An 18,490-nucleotide genomic window follows, 5' to 3' on the forward strand; every position below is an offset into this window, starting at 1 on the left:
TCTGTCTCGAAAAATCAAAGTATCCAAAAAGCTGATTTTATTTGTATCATGCTGGATGGAAAATTTGAGTTCAGGCCAGATGTGATTGATGTGGTCATCAAACAGTAGGAGTGATTCAAGAGGTCCATCCCATATGCAAAAGATGTCATCTATATATCTCCGCCAGATTTTACAGTGAGATATGAATAAGGGATGGCTATAGACAAAATCATTTTCAAAGGCTGCCATGTACGCGATAGCGTATGGAGGCGCTACGTGTGAGCCCATTGCTGTACCCTGCTGCTGGACATAAAAGGTATCTTGGAACATGAAATAATTCTCTGTGAGTACTAGATTCAGAAGATCGGCACAAAGGTGCCGGATTTTCATGTCCACCCTAGCTTCACTCAAAAGCCTGTCAGTGGCTGCTAAGCCTTTTTCATGGACTATGGCCGTGTATAGGCTGTTAACATCCCAAGTTGTAAGGAAGCATGTGGGGGGTAGGGGGCCCAAAGATCTGATCATTTGAATAAAGTCATTGGTATCCAGCAGAAAAGAACGGGTGGTTTTGATCAGAGGAGTGAGAATTTTTTCCAGCACAATAGCTAATGGTGACAGAATGGAGTCTGTTAGTGAAACAATTGGACGTCCTGGTGGTTTAACCAGTCGCTTGTGTATTTTGGGCAAAATATAAAAAATTGGTGTGATCGGGTCTGTTTTGATGAGAAAATCCCTTATTTTGTTGTCAATAGTGCCCACCTGGAAATGATATTCCACAACTGGTTTGATTTTTTGGATTAACTGATTGAGTGGATTGTGGGTTACTTTTTTGTAAACTGATGTATCATGAAGTTGCCTAAAAACCTCCTCAAAATAATCAGATTTGTCCATAATCACTGTGGCCCCGCCCTTGTCTGCTGGTTTTATTATGAGTGAGTTATCCGATGTAAGATGTTCCAAGGCTAGCTTCTCTGACTGTGAAAGATTGGGTTGGAAATGAAACCTCCCCCGCTCCACATCCCGAGTGAATGTATGGATGTCTCTCTCCACCAGAGACACAAAGGTCTCCACTGGTGGGTTTCCCCGTGGAGGCATAAAAGAACTGGGGGTACGTACATGGGGCCACACTCTCCTTCACTTACCGCTATATGCACATTACTAAGGGATATGTCCCACTGTGCATTTATCTTTCAGCGCTAGTTCATCACAGCGGGACCCTCGCTTCCCCAGTGCGCCCCTTCCCTACAGTCTCCCCAGGAGCCTCCAGGTAACCAGCTCTACCTCTCCATATTTGTTACCATTATGGTTCCCCTGTGGGCAGTAACCAACTGCCCTCATTATATTCCTCAGGTCACTCTGCCCGGTAATATTTGTGCGCAGGCCTCTTGTGCCTATAATTTGTTGCTGCCCTGCTTCCAGGTACTACATTTATATGTATATACAGGTATATATCTAGGGGCCCACCTAGGAGCATGCCTAGACTCACTATTTTCTACACTGTGGCAGCAGCAGGTCTGGTCAGCACTCATTCTATTTCGGACAGGACTATATACACTATCACTTGTATAAACTGTTACTTTGATATATGGTTTTTGATTGGGACAGGCTGACAGACTCACGATCTCACTTTCTCCCTTTAGGTGCTCATTGTGCACTTTCGTTCCCAAATACCACGGCCCAGCACCCATCATTACCTGCTACCTAGTATCCTTTGTTGGACAGTGGGGCTCGTTTATGGAATTTTATACAGTAGTTATGCCATACCCTGCATTCTTTCCTTATCCACACTCACAGCTTTTTCTTTAGCCTGAGAAACTCCACGACTCACGCAGCACGTCTGGATTCGGTCCAACCGCCATGGTTGTCACCCCCTATTTTTTGTCTTTTATGTGATACATCTATATATTTCTTCAGAACCAGCACCCATCGGACTTTTATTCGTTTCACATGTGTGCATATACTGGTCCTCTTTATGTGATCCATAGTGTGTAACATATGGTTTTCTCTGTAAATTATGTATTTCAGTTTCATATATGATGTTTCTGATGAAGGTCTTGTGACCGAAAACGTTTATAAATCATCAATTATTGAACTGGTTGCACCAATAAACGAACAATTATCTTTTCATCTTGCAAAAAGGACTCTTGAGTGCCAAGTTTATTATTCATTTCATTGTGCAGAAAGGAGCAACAGGATTTTTGCTTTTAAAAAAGCAGTTGGTTTGCACAGCAGCGTGCAAACAGCAATGCAGCTATCAGGAAGCCTTATAAGGCAACCTAATAAGCTACAGAGCTGATCCACAAAAATATACCCTCCACTGTCCCTGCAAAAAAAAGGTGGTGTTGGACAGTTGAAATCGCTACAGCACAAGCAGTTTGGGGGTTAATCTTCCCTCCCTAACTATATCCCTTCTTCTGATGAAGCTGCAGCAATCTCTCCCTATGCTACGATCGGCAGAAGTAAGATGGCGGTTGGCGTGCACGCCCCTTTATAGCCACTGTGACGCCGCAGAAAGCAAGCCAATCAATGTCATGCCCTTCTCTAAGATGGTTGGAACCGAGACACCGTCATCACGCTGCCCACACTCTACGTCCTCCATCGTTGGCTGAAAAATGGCGCTGAAAGCTTCATACGAAATGCGACTTTGGAGCGCTGATCGCCGACCGCATGGTCGATCCCACACTAGGATTGGGTCGGGTTTCATGAAACCCGACTTTGCCGAAAGTCAGCGATTTTTTTAATTTGTCCGATCCGTTTTGCTCAACCCTAGTCTGCACGGTGGACCCCGGGCTGCGAACGCACCTCGTATCAATCTCTCTATTACTTGGCGCGTTCCTCTAGCCCTAACACTAATGGCCTTAAAAGGTCTAACGAGAAGATGTCACTGAGCCATGCCAGGCAATTTGCAAAATCCGATGTGGCGCACAGCAGAGCCCAAGATACCAGGGACAGGTGTGTAACAATTTCTTAATATCTTAATTTTGACTGGGGGTGTACTGATTTATGCTGAGCATAGTATACATTTTATTGATTATTTTCTGTATGGAAAAATAAAGTATCTACCTTGTTGATTGAAGCAAATATGATTACATATAATAATTATAATTGTCTTGTTTTTGCTTGTATAAAGGTGAATAAAGACAGTCTAAATAGACAGTATGATGTATGAAGTTGTGGTTTCCTCTGTGAATTTATAAAATAGACTTACTCAGATGCATTGATGGCTTATTATTTATATGGATCTAAAGTGATTATGTGGCAGTAAGCAGTCAACAATCTCTACATCCGCATAAACAGCATCAGAGCTTAATTTTTCCTCCCAGAATGACACTCAAAAATTGTTTTTCCGTTGCGTTAGATGGGAATATTTTGTAAATAGCATGTTTTGCTAATCAAATTTCTGTATTCATCTTGAGCTAATCATGAGAATGGTAATAATTCATGCTGCTAACACAGCTCTGGTTAATGACCTCCTGATGTGTCAAAGTCACATTATACAATAAACATGCTCTTAGATATGCTGCATGTCATTGGTAATGTGACAGCTAATATGAAGCTGTTTTACACTCATATAAATGGAACTTAGAAAGTATGGCAATCATCCAACTTTCTTATTACTAAAAGTCTAAAACATAATGATAATGACTGATACATGGCCAGCACAGCAGATGATGGGCATGTTAAAGCTTGTCTCCTGTCTTCTCCATGCTGGCTAATCTCATTTACGGTATATTTGCAAAATATTTGTCAGTGTACCAATTTTTTACTCAGGTTCAGCTAGCATGCTAACAAATATCTGATTTAGTTACTAATCAAGATGCATAGAGAAAGTTTGAGCTACTAAATCTAACATTAAAGCAAGTAAGCAAGCCATATGTAGCCATATGTTTTCCCTACAATAAAGCAAATACAGGAAAATAGAATTGCAGTATTACCAGTGATAAAAAAAATACATATTTGTTACATAGACATTATTTAAAGTACAACTGAATTTGAATGTAGACTATTCTTTATTTTCTTGTGGACGTTCACACAAAAAATGTTCTGCTGAGGATTCTGGGAAGTAGATTTTGAGTGATAAGCCATAAATATACATTTAAATCCACAAACAAATATCCAATATTAAAGTGGTTTTCACATACTAACCCTTCTCAAAATTGAAAAAAAAAACCATACCTCCCACACTGGAGTAGTTACAACTATGTAAGGCTAAGTTCACATTAGCGTTTGAGTCCTCAGAGTATCATCTGCATGCGCAAAAGCATGTAAAAAACACATGCAAATGCATGCTAACGTAGCGTTTTTTATCCGCATCATCTTACGCTTGATGCCAAAAAAACGCTGCATTTGCATGCGTTTTGGCATGCGTTTTGGCATGCATTTGCGTTATTTATGTGCATGCGTTCGATAGGGTAATGCTTTTCCAGGAGAATTTCCTTGACACAAGCCAATGGGCGTCTCTCATGGAAATTCTCTATATAAACCCTTGTACAGATGAAATCCTCATCTTTTGCTGCTGTATCCTGCTGCAAGATGGATCTTCGCATGGAGAGCTTACATCGCAATCCGGATTTGGATTTGAACATGGCTTATGTCTTTGCCGTTGCTTGTTATGAAGAAAGAAAAAGAGAAAGATGGAGAAGACGTCGTCGCTACTGGCAACACCTCATCGTTGAAGTCTGAGAGAACCGTGGAGCCTACCACTTGTTGTACACCAAGCTGCATGCAAACCCTCAGAAGTTTTTTGACTCTACGAGGATGTCGGAACAGAGCTTCGATGACTTGCTGCAATGTGTGCGAGGATCCATCACCAGGCACGACACACAGCTACGGCGAGCAATTTTATCTTAGGTGACCCTAAGATACAAAATTTTGAAAAAGAAACACCTGTCATTAATATGATTGTTCTAAAAGCCATGTACTGATTTTTTTTTTTTCATTTTGTGTTCCGCAGATTCCTGGCTACTGGAGAGACCTTATCATCTCTCCATTTTCAATTCCGGATTGGAGTGTTCACCCTTTCTGGGATTGTTGCAGACACCTGCTGTGCTTTATGTGACGTTTTGCATGCAGAATTCCTCCTCCAACCCACAACTGAAATCTGGCTGGAAAATGCTTCAAAATTTATGGACCTTTGTAATTTTCCTGACTGTTTGGGGGCTGTGGATGGCAAACGCATTCACATTAGGAAACCAGTTGAGAGTGGATCCGAGTTTTTCAATTATAAAAAATACTTTTCTATTGTTCTCATGGTGATTTCAGATGCTGACAGTAGATTTGTCGCCGTTAACATTGGCTCATTTGGATGAGGAAATGACTCACAGACTTTTAAAAACTCTGACATGGGCCAACGTTTGTATGGTAATGATTTTAATTTTTCCCTGCCACAACCTCTTCCCAGCACTGAAGAACCACCAATGCAGTTTATTGTAGTTGGGGATGAAGCATTCCAAATGTGTGCCAACCTCCTGAAACCGTACTCAAGGACTTAAATCACACAAAAAAGATTTACAACTACCAACTGACAAGGGCACAAAGAACTGTGGAGTGTGCCTTTGGATTGCTGGTCTCTAAATGGCGCATTTTGGGAACAGCCTTTAATCTAAAAATTGATACTCTTGATGACGTTGTGAAAGCGTGTGTTGTTCTGCACAACTACATCCTGGCTAAAGAGTGACCAAACTTTGAACTTGATGAACCTGTTACTACCACCTTGCGTGATTACCAAGATCACCCTCTGAGGACTTCAGTGGAAGTTGCCCAAATGAGGGATGCATTTGCTGTCTACTTTGTTTCTGATAATGGACTTCTGTCATGGCAAGACGACATGGTTTAAGCAGCTAAAATGTACCTATTATGTTAAAATGTACCTGTAATGTTAAAATTTATCTGTAATGGTAACATTTACCTGTAATGTTAAAATGTTCTTGTAATGTTTGCTGACTGAAATAATAAAAAACCTCTAGTGAAACACCTGTTCCAAGTTCCCTTAACAATACAATACACATAAGTGTGTGTTTGCGGCGGCGACACATAAGTGTGGCGACGGTGCATAAGTGTGGCGCATACAGAGATAAAGATCACTTTGTGAATTTGCAAACAAAAGCAAAATTTTATTTAATAATAAAAATTAGCTTTGGGGAATATTCGAGGGTGAAATGTGGTGGACATGGGGAGTGTGGAGCTGGGATGATTGGCTAGCATGTGTGGATATTTAAGGGGTTCCAGTGGAAGGGCCTACAAAATGTGTGGGGTCTGAGAGGTCAGGGATGGGAGTAGACACATTAGAAGTGGAAGCGTGGGAAGGGAGAGACAAATTAGAAAACACAGACACATTGGAAGGTGAGGGTGGAGGTGGTAGGAGAGTTTTGGGGTTACGCTTGTTGGTCCAAGTCTTCTTCTTGGTTTGCTGTGCTGAACTGGTACTGGCCTTCTGTTTGCTTCATTTTTTCTTTGGGAGGGTGGGAGTGGTGGCTTGAGAAGTGGTGTGCAGCAGGACTTGGCATGGTGGTGGATGTAGACAGGTGCTCAGCAGGACTCGGCATGGTGATGGATGTAGACAAGTGCACAGCAGGACTTGGCATGGTTGTGGAGGTAGACAGGTGTGTAGCAGAACTCAGCATGGTGGTGGAGGTAGACAACCATGCAGTAGAACTCGGCATGGTGTTGGATGTAGACTGGTGTGCAGCAGGACTTGGCATGGTGGTGAACAGCCGGAAATGCTATGTGTGGCTGCTGGAAGTACCGAGTCTGCTGCATGGCCTGGCTGTAAGCAGCATGGCAGGCCTGCATCATATTTAGCTGGAGATCAGGTATAAGGTTTTCCGACATGCCCCACTCTATGGTATAAAAAATGAAAAAAATGTGCCGGTCTCTGAAGGTCCACTTCCAGGCGGTAAAGGCGTCAGTTGACTTCCTGGAAAAGTGAGTTCACATGTGCAAACCCACTTTCTAGTCTGTCTCCTCTAGGCCATTCTGAAGACCGAGCCTATGTGAACAAACTCGGGCATGTGTGGCCTGTTACAGGCCTTCTGCCACTGGCGAGAAGAGCCAAAAAAAACAATGGCAGAGCACTGGGACAGGGGAAAATATGAAGGACCAGCTGCATGTTCTCCAGCCTGTGAAGCCTGCCCACTTGCTGCATCGTTGGTGGATGACTGGGACTTGTTCAGTGGCTGTTCGATGATTGGCCGCTCCAACAGAGGACGATCCAGGTTCAACGGTGCTGCTCCAGGTTCTGTTTGAAAAAGAAATTAAAAACATTACTACAAAAAAACAAAAATATTTAAAGCACCAACATATCCTGTGGAAAAGAAAAATTCAGATGTTATACCATGGAATACAACACAAAAATACTTACGTTCGATGACCATCCGCAGGCCTCAGGAAGGAGAGACTATGATGGTACTTGTATTTGGAAATCTTTAGAGCAGCACCACTTTGAACCCGACTTTCCTCTCTCATGTCCTTATTGAAGCGATCCTTCCTTGAATGCCACCGGACTTTAACTCTCTTCACTGTGAAGGGGGGAAAAAAATTGTAAAACAATGCACCACAGGTTCACTGCCGCGTCAGACCACATTGCAATACTTACAAAAATCCTTTCTAACTTGTGGTGTGGCATGCTGCGATTAAAAAAAAAAATGACATACTCACCTCTTGTCCTGAGCAGGCGGGGACACTGGCACTTGCAATATTTACCTGTCCCTGTTCCACCGCCGCACGCCGTTCTGTCTTCAGTTCCTCTGCAGCGACAGTTCAGGCAGAGGGCGGCGCGCACACTAAATACGTCATCGTGTCCTCTGACCTGAACGTCACAGCCAGAGGACATGGAAGACACAGCGGCGCACGGCGATGGAACGGAAACAGGAGAATATCGCAATGCTCACCCTCCCCCGTCATACTCACCCTCCCGGCGTGGTCCCTGCTTCTCTGATGCGATGGTCTCTGATGCCGGCAGCTTGTTCCTGCATGCAGCGGTCACTGGTGATGCTCATTAAAGTAATGAATTTACACTCCACCCCTATGGGAGTGGAGTCCCGTCCATGTTCATTAATTTATTGAGCTGTACCACGTGACCGCTGAACACAGGAAGAGCTGCGGGCGCCAGAGAAGCAGGGACACGCAGAGACGCGCTGCGAGCAGGTGAGTATGATTTGACAGCTGCCACTCCCTCTCCCCCGTCGACCCCCTGAGACAATATCTCGAGTATAAGCCGAAAGGGGCACTTTCAGCCTAAAAAAATGGGCTGAAAATCTCGGCTTATACTCGAGTATATACGGTACCAATTAGTAGCAAATGTACTCACTTCATCAATCTCCTGTCCGCACTGGGAGGTATGCTCTTCACTGGAGGACAACTTTGATGATGAATGCTGCAAGAGAGACAGAAGTGAGTACAGACTGCAGTGAGAGAAACACACATATTCATAGCTTCTATACTCACATCCTGAGTGAAATCCAGAGTCTTCAGATCAGCAAAACAGTCTTCAGATCAGCAAAACAGTATTCAGAGCAGCAAAGCAGTAACATTCACTTCCAAAGTCTTGAGAGTAATGGACTACTACCTGTCTCCAGACCCCCCTCTTATACATCAGTGATTTTTCAGGTGGTAACATAGTTTCCTGGCCATGATTAGTGTGCATTACGCATGCGTATCAAACGCAAGCGTACACATGTCGTAATAACACAGCGTACACATGTCGTAATTGTTACATGCGTAACAATGCATTCCCATGGACAGTAATGCTTTTTTTGATGCACTCACCCGCAATCATCCACATGCGATCGATTGCGCAATATTTGACGCCTCAAAAAATGCAACATGTTGCGTTGGCCACTCCCCGCCGCAGACCGTGAAAAGACGCATGCATATGCATCTGCAAGCGAACGCATGCAAGCGCATGTCCCTGTGTACACCATGTTAAATATATGTACGCTTGACGCATGCAGATTAAACGCTGCACACACAGACACAAATGTGAAACCAGCCTTAGAGAGGTGAGTACTGCTGATAGTCGTCAGCAGCTCATTGAACACTGACACTTCCTAGTTTAGGTTCTATCTAGCATGGTTCCCAATTATATGATTTGTGACATTTCACTGGTACTGTACTCAATGATCATTAGCTACTGAATGCCAGAAGTCCCAACTACAGGTCCTTTTCATGTACATGTGGTTAACTACCATATAAATAGCATCCTCTGTCCCTTTTCTGCTGTATCTGCTCCCTGATGAAGCCATGGTGAAACACACAAGGTTTGATGCAGTTTCTTAGATCCAGTCATAATATGCTTATTGCTTCATAGCTTTTATCCTTGTGCGGTCTCTTATGTGGTCAGTGGCCACATCACAGCTTGAAAAACATGTTTAAATGGGTTATGTCAAGCTTGGAAGTTATCCCTTCTCTTCTGGAATAGGACTAACTTTCCAATTATAGAGGATCCGACCTCTGTGACAAACCACAATCCAGAGAACTGGAGTTCTGAAGAACACCATGCAAATGGCACCCCTGGTCAAAATTACTGTTATTGCAAACAGCTAAGCAAGTTGAAGATTAAATGATCTATAAAAGGGTTAAAGTTAAAGATGACACATTTCCTTTGTATTTTAGGAAAATAAAAATTTTATATCAGTGCAGCGCCCCAGAGTCCTGGTCGTTGCAGTACTGTGGCTCCGCCACTATGGGGAGCCATGGTGCGTCCGATGGCACTGAAGGAGTTCATCTGATCAGGTATCACAGACACCAATACATTTCACAGCCGGGCCTCCGGGGGGAGCTAAGGGTTCTATTCATTAGGCCACTCCCCACCATAGTGGGTAAACTGGGGGTCAGGCAGGAAGTTAGATCAGAAAGCTGACTGGATTGGACGAAGCAACACCTAGTGGCAGAGGGTGTTGTGGAGGAAGAGACAGTAGGGTCTCTGTCAGGGGTGGGATCCTGACAGAGGCTTGGCATTGAAAAGAACGTAACGGGTCCGCGCCAGCTCCGGGAAGCGGCGGGACCCAAGAAAGGACTAGAAGCGAGATAGATTGTGCTGAGTGAGAAACGAGATCAAGCAATAGGAGAATTCCAGTAGGGGTCGTGCTGTAAGACCGGAGCAACACCCTACTGAGGCGCACTACCGGTGGCCGGAACGCCAAGGGAGTATTATAACATTCAGCTTCAAGCAATACTCTAAACAGCGGCAGGACAGTCAGTTTAAGGTGGGCTGTCTAACACATATCACCTATGAAGTCTTGGGAGGCAATTGCGGGAGAGGGGCGTCTCTAGGGTCCCGGAAGAACTCCAGGCCTATCCGACAAACGGGTGCCGTTCTAACTGTAACATCAGGAAGGGACGGAAGATTAGAAGAACATCATTTAATCGAGTTGTGAGGGAACTTAAGAAACAGACACAACGGTTGTGGGGTACTTTCCGTAAGCACAGCAGGGAAGGACTACAACACATAGCGCTAAGAAGGAAGGCACCGATTTCCACCTGTGAAGTGAACTCTGGAGGTGCCATTGGACCGGCCGGACTTGCGCAGCCTGGTGAACCGTATTCTGGACTGAGGACTCAGAGATCTCCAGTAAAGAGGTAAAGAGACTGCAACCTGGCGTCCTCGTTATTTACCGCGACCTGCACCCCACAACTGCACCGTTACAACACCACTTATTGCACTGGACGTCCCCCACTGACAGACAGGGCCACGGACCGGGTCTAGCCACCGTGACAACCCCAGAGCAGAGACCCAGAGGCCCGGCTCCGGGTACCCCTCGGCCCTGCGGTGGTGTGGGGGCGCTCCATTTATATATATATATATATATATATATATATATATATATATATATATATATATATACACTCACTGGCCACTTTATTAGGTACACCTGTCCAACTTCTTGTTAACACTTAATTTCTAATCAGCCAATCACATGGCGGCAACTCAGTGCATTTAGGCATGTAGACATGGTCAAGACAATCTCCTGCAGTTCAAACCGAGCATCAGTATGGGGAAGAAAGGTGATTTGAGTGCCTTTGAACGTGGCATGGTTGTTGGTGCCAGAAGGGCTGGTCTGAGTATTTCAGAAACTGCTGATCTACTGGGATTTTCACGCACAACCATCTCTAGGGTTTACAGAGAATGGTCCGAAAAAGAAAAAAAATTCAGTGAGCGGCAGTTCTGTGGGCGGAAATGCCTTGTTGATGCCAGAGGTCAGAGGAGAATGGGCAGACTGGTTCGAGCTGATAGAAAGGCAACAGTGACTCAAATCGCCACCCGTTACAACCAAGGTAGGCCTAAGAGCATCTCTGAACGCACAGTGCGTCGAACTTTGAGGCAGATGGGCTACAGCAGCAGAAGACCACACCGGGTACCACTCCTTTCAGCTAAGAACAGGAAACTGAGACTACAATTTGTACAAGCTCATCGAAATTGAACAGTAGAAGATTGGAAAAACGTTGCTTGGTCTGATGAGTCTCGATTTCTGCTGCGACATTCGGATGGTAGGGTCAGAATTTGGCGTAAACAACATGAAAGCATGGATCCATCCTGCCTTGTATGGAGCATCTTTGGGATGTGCAGCCGACAAATCTGCGGCAACTGTGTGATGCCATCATGTCATTATGGACCAAAATCTCTGAGGAATGCTTCCAGCACCTTGTTTAATCTATGCCACGAAGAATTGAGGCAGTTCTGAAGGCAAAAGGGGGTCCAACCCGTTACTAGCATGGTGTACCTAATAAAGTGGCCGGTGAGTGTATATATATATATATATATATATATATATATATATATATATTTATATAGTGGGTACGGAAAGTATTCATACCCCTTTAAATTTTTCACACTTTGTTTCATTGCAGCCAATTGGTAAATTCAAAAAAGCTCAGTTTTCACATTAATGTACACTCTGCACCCCATCTTCACTGAAGAACAACAGAAATGTAGAACTTTTTGCAAATTTAATGAAAAAAAACCCTGAAATATTACATGGTCATCATAAGTCATAGAATCATAAAATCAAAGAATGGTAGAGTTGGAAGGAACCTCCTGGGTCATCTGGTCCAACCCCCTGCTCAAAGCAGGATTCACGAAATCATCCCAGACAGATGTCTGTCCAGCCTCTGTTTGAAAACTTCCATGGAAGGAGAACTCACTACCTCTCGTGGCAGCCTGTTCCACTCATTGATCACCCTAACTGTCAAAAAGTTTTTTCTAACATCTAATCTCTGTCTCCTCCCATTCAGTTTCATTCCAATGCTTCTAGTCTTTCCTTATGCAAATGAGAATAAAGATGATCCTTCTACGATGTGACAACCCTTGAGATATTTGTAGACAGCTATTAAGTCTCCTCTCAGTCTTCTTTTTTGCAAGCTAAACATTCCCAAATCCTTTAACCGTTCCTCATTGGACATGGTTTGCAGACCGGTCGCCATTCTGGTCGCTCTTCTCTGAACTTGCTCCAGTTTGTTGATGTCTTTTTTAAAATGTGGTGCCCAAAACTGGACACAGTATTCCAGATGAGGTCTGACCAAAGAGGAGTAAAGGGCAATAATGACTTCACGTGACCTAGACTGTATGCTTCTGTTAATACATCGCAGAATTGCATTTGCCTTTTTTGCTGCTGGATCACACTGTTGACTCATGTTCAGTTTATGATCTACTTAGTATACCCAAGTCTTTTTCACATGTGCTGTTGCTTAGCCCTATTCCTCCCATTCTTTATTTGCTTTTTTCATTTTTATTGCCCAGATGTAGTACTTTGCATTTTACCTTGCTAAAAACCATTCTGTTAGTTGCTGCCCATTGCTCCAGTTTATTTATATCTTTTTGAATCCTCTCTCTTTTCTCTAGTATTAGCTATCCCTCCTAGCTTTGTGTCATCAGCAAATTTAATCATTGTGCCCTCAATTCCTTCATCTAAATCAATGATAAAGATGTTGAACAATACATGGCCCAGGACAGAACCCTGTGGTACCCCACTTGAGACATTCTTCCAACTGGATGTGCAGCCATTTATGACCACTCTTTTGGTTCGATCACTAAGCCAGTTATGAATCCACCTAACAATTTCCTTGTCAATTCCATACTTAGCCATTTGTTCAATAAGGATGGTGCGAGATACTTTGTCAAATGCTTTGCTGAAGTCAAGATATACTATATCTACAGCATTTCCCTGATCCACCCAGTCAGTGATTCTGTCATAGAAGGAAATTAAGTTGACATGACTTAACAGTTAAAAACCCATGCTGACTCTGGTTAATCACTTCATTCTTATCCAGGTACTTACATACATGTTGTTTAATAATTTGTTCAAAGATCTTTCCTGGTATGGAAGTAAGACTCACAGGCCTATAGTTCCCTGGGACCACATTCTTCCCATTTTTGAAGATAGGAACAACATTTGCTCTTCTCCAGTCTTCTGGGACTTCTCCTGTTCTCCAAGAATTTTCAAAGATTATGGAGAGCGGTTCAAAAATTTCTTCTGCAATCTCCTTCAGTACTCTGTGGTGTAATTCATCTGAACCTGGAGCCTTGAATTCATTTATGTTAGCTAAGTGTTTCCTCACCATCATTCTGTTTACAGATATCCTGGATTCTTCTATTCCTTTAATGGGATAATGAAGATCAGTTGATGTTGCATTTCCTTTCTGAGAGAAAACAGACGCAAAATAGGAATTTAAAAGTTTGGCCTTCTCAATATCCTTTCTTACCATTTCATCATTTCCATCCTGTAAAAATCCTATAGCATATTTGACTTTTCATTTACTTTTGACATATCCTCCAAATCCTTTTTTGATGCTTTTGACATCTCTTGCAAGCCTTAATTCATTGTCAGCTTTATGTAATCTGATTCGTGCCCTGCAGGTTCTGCAGACAGCATTATATTCATCTTTAGATATGCCTTCCTCTTTCCATTTTTTAAACATTTCTTTCTTCTTTTTTAGCATGTGTTTAATTTATGTGTTCATCCATCCTGGTTTCCTTCTTAAATGCTTTGTATTCTTCCCTCTTTTTGGAATTGTTAACGATTGTGCTTTCAGAATCTCATTTTTCAAGATTTCCCAACCTTCCTGGACATTTTTGTCCTTGAGGATATCCAGCCATTGGATTCCTCCGAATCTCTTTCTGAGTCCCTTAAAATCTGCCTTTCTGAAATCTAACCTTGAAGTCTGAGTCTTCACAGGTCTTCCTCCTCTAGTTATCCAAATTTCTAAAATAGCATGGTCGCTACCTCCTATGGTCCCAGCCACTCTTACCTCCTCAACCGTTTCCTCCCTGTTTATAAGGATTAGATCCAAGATAGCACATCCCCTTGTTTTCTCCCCTTCCTTTTGGAAGATAAAGTTGTCAGCAAGAGAAGATAAGAATTAGCTTGACCTGTTAGTTTTGCCTGAGAGAGATTCCCAACAAATGTCTGGATAGTTGAAATCTCCCATGACCACTATGTCATATTTTTTGGAGAACTTGGCCATTTGATGCATAAAGAGTTCATCCATATCTTCAGCTTGCACAGGCGGCCTGTAGTAAATGCCTACAATGGTGTCCTTTCTGTTGTTCTCTCCTTGTATTCTTACCCAAACAGTTTCCACAGAACTCCCAGTCTCTGAAGCTTCAATCTCTGTGCAGATATACGCTTTTCTAGCATACAATGCGACACCTCCTCCTCCACATTTATCAAGTCTGTTTCTTGCAAATAAGTTGTATCCTTCTAGCCTTGTATTCCAATCATGTGTATCGTCCCACCAAGTTTCAGTGATTCCAATGACATCATATTTCATCTGTGTTAGTAAATATAAGAAAACTGAGCGAACAGCAATCTAATCTGAACTGGTGCATAACCAAAAAAGTCATATAGCAAATAGATCAATGGCTGCACTCAAAATTTACTGTGCTAAGGCAAGGAAATGTGCAATATGTGAAATGTGAATAGCATAATGGCTAGGGAAATTTATGAAAAAACACATGAGATTCTTAGCACAAGATTTGGCCAAAAGTTGTGAGCCCATCCACCAAACGTCAAGGTAATCTCAGATCGGATGGGTAACTGAGCTGACTGCCTAGTGTGAGCACTTACCTATGGCTAATAACATAGTAAAGCCTGCTTTTAGAGGAAGCTCAGAACCAACTGTGTTAAGATGTAATTAAAATCACAGCATGGTGAAGGGCGGATCGCTCAAGCCAGAAAAATAATACATAGTAAATATAAGAAAACTGACCGAACAGCAATCTAATCTGAACTGGTGCACAACCAAAAAAGTCATATAGCAAATAGATCAATGGCTGCACTCAAAATTTACTGTGCTAAGGCAAGGAAATGTGCAATATGTGAAATGTGAATAGCATAATGGCTAGGGAAATTTATGAAAAAACACATGAGATTCTTAGCACAAGATTTGGCCAAAAGTTGTGAGCCCATCATTTATGTGTTCATCCATCCTGGTTTCCTTCTTAAATGCTTTGTATTCTTCCCTCTTTTTGGAATTGTTAACGATTGTGCTTTCAGAATCTCATTTTTCAAGATTTCCCAACCTTCCTGGACATTTTTGTCCTTGAGGATATCCAGCCATTGGATTCCTCCGAATCTCTTTCTGAGTCCCTTAAAATCTGCCTTTCTGAAATCTAACCTTGAAGTCTGAGTCTTCACAGGTCTTCCTCCTCTAGTTATCCAAAATTCTAAAATAGCATGGTCGCTACCTCCTATGGTCCCAGCCGCTCTTACCTCCTCAACCGTTTCCTCCCTGTTTATAAGGATTAGATCCAAGATAGCACATCCCCTTGTTTTCTCCCCTACCTTTTGGAAGATAAAGTTATCAGCAAGAGAAGATAAGAATTTGCTTGACCTGTTAGTTTTGCATGAGAGAGATTCCCAACAAATGTCTGGATAGTTGAAATCTCCCATGACCACTATGTCATATTTTTTGGAGAACTTGGCCATTTGATGCATAAAGAGTTCATCCATATCTTCAGCTTGCACAGGCGGCCTGTAGTAAATGCCTACAATGGTGTCCTTTCTCTTGTTCTCTCCTTGTATTCTTACCCAAACAGTTTCCACAGAACTCCCAGTCTCTGAAGCTTCAATCTCTGTGCAGATATACGCTTTTCTAACATACAATGCGACACCTCCTCCTCCACGTTTATCAAGTCTGTTTCTTGCAAATAAGTTGTATCCTTCTAGCCTTGTATTCCAATCATGTGTATCGTCCCACCAAGTTTCAGTGATTCCAATGACATCATATTTCATCTGTGTTAGTAGTTCCAATTCTCCTTGTTTGTTGCCCATGCTTTGTGCATTTGTATAGAAACGTTTTAGTTTGTGATTGGTTTCTCTTCCTCCAATATTTTTATTATTTAGATTTTTTTGTCTTTGTTCTTCCTTTCCACTTCTAATAGCAGAGTTCTCAATAGTATTTGCCAGGTGTATGGCTTTTTCTGGCTTTTTGCTTCCCTTCTCACTTTGTATTCAGACCCTTTGCTCAGACACTCATATTTCAGTCACATGCTGTCCATTTCCTTGTGATCCTCCTTGAGATGATTCTACTCCTTCTTTGGAGTCCAGCTGTGTTTAATTAAACTGATAGGGCTTGATTTGGAAAGGCACACACCAGTCTATAAAAGACCTCACAGCTCACAGTGCATGTCAGACCAAATGAGAATTATGAGGTCAAAGGAACTGGTCAAGGACCTCAAAGACAGAATTGTGGCAAAGCACAAATCTGGCCAAGGTTACAACAGAATTTCATCAGTACTCAAGATTCCTAAGAGCACAGTAGCCTCCACAATCCTTAAATGTAAGAAGTTTAGGACCACCAGAAGTCTTCTTAGACCTGGCCATCCAGCCAAACAGAGCAATCGTGGCAGAAGAGCCTTGGTGAGAGAGGTAAAGCAGAACCCCAGGATCACTGTGGCTGAGCTCCAGAGATGCAGTAGGGAAATGGGAGAAAGTATCACAAAGTCAACTATCACTGCAGCCCTCCACCAGTTGCCTTTATAGCAGAGTGGCCCGACTGAAGCCTCTCCTCAGTGCAAAACATATGAAAGCCCGCATAGAGTTTGCTAATAAACACATGAAGGACTCCCAGACTATGAGAAATAAGATTTTCTGGTCTGATGAGATGAAGATAGACCTTTTTGGTGATAATTCTGAGTGGTATGTGTGGAGAAAACCAGGCACCGCTCATCACAATCCCAACAGTGAAACATTGTGGTGGCAGTATCATGCTATTGGGTGATTTTTTAGCTGCAGGGACAGGATGACTGGTTGTCATTGAAGGAAACATGAATGAATGAACAGAGATATCCTGGATGAAAACCTCTTCCAGAGTGCTCTGAACCTCAGATTTGGATGAATGTCCTCCCTCTAACAACACAATGACCCTAAGCACACAGCTAAAAGAGTAGCTTCAGAACAACTCTGTGACTCTTGACTGCCCCAGCCAGAACCAGAGCCCTGACCTAAACCCAATTGAGCATCTCTAGAGAAACCTGAAAATAGCTGTCCACCAACGTTCACCATCCAACCTGACAGAACTGGAGAGAATCTGCAATGAAGAATGGCAGAGAATGGCAGAGGATCTCCAAATCCAGGTGTGAAAAACTTGCATTATTCCCAAGAAGACTCATGGCTGTACTAGCTCAAAAGGGTGCTCAATACTGAGCAAAGGATCTGAATACTTATGACCATGTGATATTTCAGTTTTTGTTTTCTAATAAATTAGCAAAAATTACTACATTTCTGTTTTCTGTCAGTCAAGATGGGGTGCAGAGTGTACATTAACCCCTTTACCCCAAGGATGGTTTGCACGTTAATGACCAGGCTAATTTTTACAATTTTGACCACTGTCCCTTTATGAGGTTATAACTCTGGAACACTTCAATGGATCCTGGTGATTCTGACATAGTTTTCTCATGACATATTGTTCTTCATGACAGTGGTAAAATTTCCTCAATATTACTTGCGTTTATTTGTGAAAAAAGAGGACATTTGGCAAAAATGTTGAAAATTTCACAATTTTCCAACTTTGAATTTTCATGCCCATAAATCACAGAGATATGCCACACAAAATACTTTATAAATAACATTTCTCACATGTTTTCTTTGCATCAGCACAATTTTGGAACCAAAATGTTTTTTTGTTATAAGGGTTAAAAGTTGACCAGCAATTTCTCATTTTTACAACACCATGTTTTTAAGGGACCACATCACATTTGAAGTCACTTTGAGGGATCTATATGATAGAAAATGCCCAAAAGTGACACCATTGTAAAAACTGCACCCCTCAAGGTGCTCAAAACCAAATTCAAGAAGTTTATTAACCCTTCAGGTGCTTCACAGGAATTTTTGGAATGTTTAAAAAAAATGAACATTTAACTTTTTTCACAACAAATTTACATCAGATCCTAATTTGTTTTATTTTACCAAGGGTAACAGGAGAAATTGGACACTAAAAGTTGTTGTACAATTTGTCCTGAGTACGTAGATACCCCATGTGTGAGGGGGAACCACTGTTTGGGCGCATGGCAGAG

This window comes from Ranitomeya variabilis, chromosome 5 (genome assembly GCF_051348905.1).
Source record: "Ranitomeya variabilis isolate aRanVar5 chromosome 5, aRanVar5.hap1, whole genome shotgun sequence".
Taxonomy (NCBI): domain Eukaryota; kingdom Metazoa; phylum Chordata; class Amphibia; order Anura; family Dendrobatidae; genus Ranitomeya; species Ranitomeya variabilis.